The sequence below is a fragment of the Athene cunicularia genome, assembly GCF_003259725.1.
Source record: "Athene cunicularia isolate RWA chromosome 8 unlocalized genomic scaffold, athCun1 chr8_part1, whole genome shotgun sequence".
Classification (NCBI taxonomy): domain Eukaryota; kingdom Metazoa; phylum Chordata; class Aves; order Strigiformes; family Strigidae; genus Athene; species Athene cunicularia.
Genome location: NW_020799109.1, coordinates 12,350,222 through 12,356,287, shown reverse-complemented (window position 1 = coordinate 12,356,287; position 6,066 = coordinate 12,350,222).

Below are 6,066 nucleotides of genomic sequence, written 5' to 3'. Positions count from 1 at the left end.
TTCCTGTATTCTGCATCTGGTGTTACCAATCTGGGCAGAACTTTATCTCCCTTGATCGAGGAGACTGCCCTTGCACAAGTGGCATTTAGCACTGCTCCATTCTCAGAGCCCAGCAAGGAGTAGGCTGCTCATTGCATTGACTCAAAGCATTTACTTTGCAGCATTCCACTTTTATGTTTAATTTAGTAGCGCCAACTACCTTTAAAAATGTTTTTGCACCTTTCTCTACTCAGTCTGCCAAGAACTTTTGTCCAGTAGAATTTATGCTACTTTTAAAGTGTAATTTAGACATAATTATCTCACCAAGATTGTATCTATTGAGAGCAAGACTGTATTCATCAAGGAGTCATTTTAGAATATTTTCTCAAGTGGATTCTTCTCTGTTTTGCCAGACCCAGTTTTATATGAGGAAAGTGATAAGCTTTCAGTGTCTTTGCACAATAGTCCACTGATTATTGGTGTGGTCAGCAGCGATCAAAAAAGAAAACAATTTTATGAATTACTGTGAGACAAATAGAAAATAAAATGAAGTCATAATTGCATTGTTCTCTTAGTCTGTGGTGTGTCTTGGGCCCTGAATGATAGTCAGTTTAGTCCTCTGTCCAGGAGAGAACTTAGTAAAACTTAAAATTCTAGAGAAATGCAGCAAGGATGACCAGCTGACTTCCCAGATCTCCAGCAGAGAAGAATGCGGGGGCAAGGGAGATCCATGTTAAACTTGACAAAATCCTAATGGAAAGGAGAAGGGTGGACACTCATTTTTCTTCCCCACTTGAGGACTGAAGGTCACCATCAGGTTTAAGGTGAAATACTTAATGCTGTGTGTAGCTCAAGGTCTGAAACACATTGCTGCAGAATGTCTTTGGTGCCCAAAGTTTAGAGAGGTTCAAAATGTGTCAGGACAGGCTTATGAGGAAAAAACATCTTGCAGCCACACAGAAGTAAGTTCTGACTGGGAATTACTATGGGTCTGTCAGTTGCTCAGTGATTTAAAAAAAATGGTAAAAATGATAAAAAAATCGATAAAAGGAATAATTTCTGTATTTTTCTACCCAGACAGATTTGGGAGCCTGCTTTGCTTTTGAAGACAGTTTGCAGGTGTGCGCATGTTAGAGCCAGCTCATCTATCTAACATCCGTGATTTTTTTTTTTTTTTTTTAGAGAAATACCTTGAGTTACAAGGAGCTGTATTTTCTTTTGTGTGTGATATATGTGATGCTATGGATTTTGACTGTTCTGTTGAACTTGATCCAGAGAAGAGACATGATGTGATGAGACATACTGATTTAAACATGCTGAGCTCATGAAACAGTCTGTTCCAGCCATAATTTTAGATACAAAACCAGAGTCTAATATTAGAGAGTGCATACTACTTTTATGTCATAGACAAGACTATTTTAATTTTTTCTACAAATAATTAATTGGAAAGCAACATTTCAGGTAAAAATTATGTTTGTTTCTTTGTGCTTTTTAAAAAAAGATTGTTCTACCTATCCTTGTCTTAACCTCCTTCAAAAAAGCCTAGTATAAAGGCAGACAAACAGAAGTGTACTATTTTGCTATCAGTTAAAAGTGAACTATCTTAACAAGACTTGAAGGCCACAATGTGAATACTAGTGTTTTTTTTAACATAAAACATTTGACATCCATCAGCATTGTCATATCATGCTACTATTGCCACATTGGATTTGGAAGAGGAATCCTACTAGTAATTTGCAGAGCATCATTTAATCATCTTTGTCGAGCAGCGGATTTATTATTGATTTCAGGCTCCTAGTTAGCTTAGAGAATTGTATCTTAATTTGCTTTGCCTTTCTTCTTCCCCAGAGGATGTAGTGCCATGCTGCAAATCTCATAAACCAGCTATGTTGGAAGAACATCAGGGTTGAAAATTCAAGCATTCAGTTCAAGCACTGAGAACTTAATCACGAGTATCATTTGGTTTATTCACTTTCTGTGGCATGATTTTGTGAAAGAAATGGTATCTAGAAGTGCATTTGGGTCAGAGAACATATCCAGAAAAAGCTGGAATATTCTAATTTTAGAATGTACTCTTTTTTTTTTTAAACATTTGCCTTTGAATTTCTCCTGTTTTGAATAGCTTTCGCATGTAATATAAGGAATAATGGTCTGTAGTTCTTGATTTACAGAGAAAGTAAGTTTGGAAGAAAAGTAATAGTTCCACTACAAGTAAATATACTAAATCCAATGCAGACTGTCATCAGGGTTGAATCACAGCAGTTCACAATTCATGGTGAACAAAGAGTAACTAATCGCAATGGTAGACTCCTATCCTTTATCCCTGGGCTTTAAGGTGGGATGCTGTTAGATGCCTTTTCTGATTTTTCTGTATATTGCAAACCAGTTTCTTTCATCTAGTCCAAGGCATTAACTCTGATTTTGTTAATATGCAATTTCCTAAAAGACATCTAGCTCAAGGTGAAGGTGTAGAGAGGAGGAAATTCCTGTTCTGTTAGTTAATCTACTGTGGAGAACATTAGAAAGGCAAACCTTTTTTTTTTTTTTTTTTTTTCCTGGCTTCAGCATCTGGTTGTGGTTTCTGCTTAAAGGTTTCTTTTCTATGTGGTCCAGTCATACCTCTTGCTACTTGGGTATTGTAACCGAGTCACCTTTGACTTTTTGATAAATAGAAACATTGCTCTTCCTAGCATTTCTCAATTTACTATAGCTGTATTTTAAGGTATTTTAGCAAGTTTGTAATTCAAATACCATGTGTTCTGTAATTATAACTTTACAATCAGAATATCAGGTGATAGTAAATCATGTCCCTACTTTGGCCAGTGTGGTTCTGGCAGTTTGCTGAGCCACTGAGGGGTCTTGAGGTTCATCAGTCATGAATTTTAGTCACTTGGCCCTTGCCACATTTTTCAGTTTTTTCCTGCTGTTATCTCCATCCTTTCTTCTGTTCTTGTGATCTGTCAGCATTGTCTGCCCTACCACCTGTGTTCATCTCGGGTTGCAGTCTCCTCTGCTCTGCTCCTGGGTCCACCTGAAGCTGGAGACTCTGGAGGACAGAAGTAACAGAGAGGAGAGGCATCTTCATTCCTGGTGTCCATTGGGGTTTCTGAGAGGTGGGGGGAGAAATGGGGAAAGGATCTACTCGATCACAAGGTGATTCAGTTTATCTAGATAAAGTGTACAGTCAGGCAGGTGTGCATCAGCGGGAGAAATGGAGTAATGGGCATGTGGGTTGTGACTGGGGTCTTCTGCAGCAGCATTGACAGCCTCCAGCCATGACTGAGCTAGTGTTATGCACTGTGTTTTATGTAGCCATATGCTTCTTGAAGCCTATATAGATGTGCTGGGTCAGTTTTCTGGAGAGTATTAATTAGGGAAGCCACTTTGAGAGGCAGAAACTTAAATGATCTCAATGTGGAGCTTGTCCAAAACTTAAACAGTCTCAACCTGGACCTTAGTTATATGTCAGTGTACAGACTATATAAAACGGGTTTATTAAAACGGGGAATCAGAAATTAGCTATTTACATGATTCTGTGAGATACTTAATACAGTGTAACTATTACTTAATAAGGAATAACTTGCACTTAATGAACTCTGTCGTGGCATGGAAAGTGGAGCTCAGTCTGGCCACAGCACTGACCTAAGAAGTGACAGTGCTGAAGAATTTGACTGAGTTTTGCTATCTGAGTTGGCTTAAAGTTGACAAAGGCCACTTGCATTCTCTTATCTCTGTTTAAGAGGCTGTGTAGGTTAGGCAGGCTGCATCGAATCAATAACTTTTACAAGTACCAGGCTATTTTTCTTCCAGAAGAAAAGAGTACTTCTGTAGATTTAGATGGTCCTTATTACTGAATTGCAAAATCACTATCATGGAGAATTTCACTCAGATTGTATGTTTGGTTTCCAAAGACACGATTTAATATTTTTGGGTGGGTTGTTTTTTGCTTCCCCTGGAAATACTTAACAATTATATAACTTGTTTCACACAGTCCTTTTTAAACATTCACACCTGAAAGCTTTTTATTACAATGAGAAGACAATTTTTTGCCCAGAAGCATAGTAAAATTTTCCAGTGGTGCAAATCTTGCTCTAAATCCTGCTTTATCAATAACTCAGTTTTCTCAGTAGGGCACCAGAAGTGATGGGAGAATCAACAGGCATTTTTGTCTGGTTTTCTTCTTCAAACCACAGAGAAACACTAGTTTCTGTAATAAAGCGGCATCCATTTTGTAAGAGAAAACAGCAAGCTTTTAAAATGGCATTTTATTCTCTTTTATAATCTTAGTTTAAATTAAAATTGCGTATGAGAGTGCCAAGCTTACACAGATTTGCCTTTGCAACTTCTAGAATATGCTTTCTCAAGAGACTACAGAAAATTGCAAGTATGTTATGCTGTCTCAATGTCTGCCTAAGGGGAGTTTTGCCCTCCAATAAATAAGAGTCTACAGATCATAAATCAGCATTTTATCGTCAGCCACCAGGTGACTCTCAAATGTCAAGAAAAGGTGCATGATAACTCCCAGATTTCTGTTGATGGCAGTAGCTGCCATCATGTTGTATTATGCAGAATTTTGCAAGAGGCAAATGTCACCCTCCCTAAATCTTTCAAGTGAATGATTTGTGCCTTTTTAATTAAGGCTTTATAAATCCAAATCTAAAATTTGTACTAAAACCTTCGTTGAAACCAAGTAGAAGTGTTTGGAAGAGGAGAATAAGCTGTGGAAGTCTTGGCATTACTGGAGGAGATGCTCAACTTGGGCTGATGTCTAATGATAGTGAATGTTTCAGTGAGGAGCATGAATAGATCAGCTATTCTGCAGCGTAACCTTGATAGAAGGGGTTGTTGAATGCATTTCTTATGTTCATTTGTATCAGCCGTTGGAAGTGCCATAAAGAAGACTGTGTAACTCCTTGGTAATGATGTATACTGTAGAAAGAATTGTTGTGAAAACAGTTTCAGAAACTGGAACTTCAAGGACTGTATTGCTGAGGTGAAAATATTCTTGTCTTTAAAAAACCACAATTCTAGACACCCTCCCCCCCCTTTCTGCTCCTTGCTTGTCTTGCCTCAGCTTCTTTGTTGGAAGCCAAGCAGTTCAGACTCCAGCCACCAAGCTCTCAGCACACTGCCTGCGGGTAATGATGCAACAAGGGTGACGTGCATATGTCCTATTCTGATGGCAGCAAACATCCTTCCAGCAGCAAAGAACGTGCCCTGAATTACTAATCTGTACTATGAACATTTACAAATCTGCCAGAGGAACAGCATACTGGGTCACAAAGCAGGTCACCTGAAAACTCAGCATTATGCAAAACATGAGCCGCATACCTTCAAAAGTCATCCAAATTACTTTGCTTTTACATAGGAACAATTCTACTGGAGAGGAAAAAAAAATCATCTTGTTAAAATAATGCAGGCTACTTAAAAACCGTTTAATCTGTCTAGGTCCACTGAAGTAAACTAGTCTTAATACAACGTATCTGTGGGCCGTAAGCACCACAGTGCAGGAAAAGCTCTAGTTTTATTCACAGCATCCAAAGAACAAATATGCAACGATAACATACTGAGCATCCCACCTGGAAATTTCAGGTGTTTCTGAAACCTCTGTATATTTTAGTAGCTGTGTTTTACAGCACAGGCTGAGCTGTGAAGGGATCACCAAACTGCAGCAGTGCTGGCAGGCATGTGCTTTGTATCTGGCTGCATCTGGCTGGCAGACATGAGGAGAATCTACAGTTAACTGGTCACATAGGCAGGACTCGGATATTTATACAGCTGCATCACGGAAAAGTTTGAGCTGAGATAAGCAACGCGAAGAGTTGTGTCGACACATCCATTCACACCACAACCAACAGCACGCGCAGCCCTGTGCCGCTGCAAAGGAGCAACGACTGCTCCTGCAAGGTGCTCACCAGCATAGACGGCAGCAGCCACACGCTGCCATGCTCCCCTCCAGAGTCTCCCAAACACACATCCCAGAACTGGCACCAGCACTGCCTGATGGGATGGCAAGGGGGTTGTTTAATGGAAGACAGGTTGTCTGTCTTTTTTTGCTAAAGCTTCCATCATCCATGGTCATGCAGA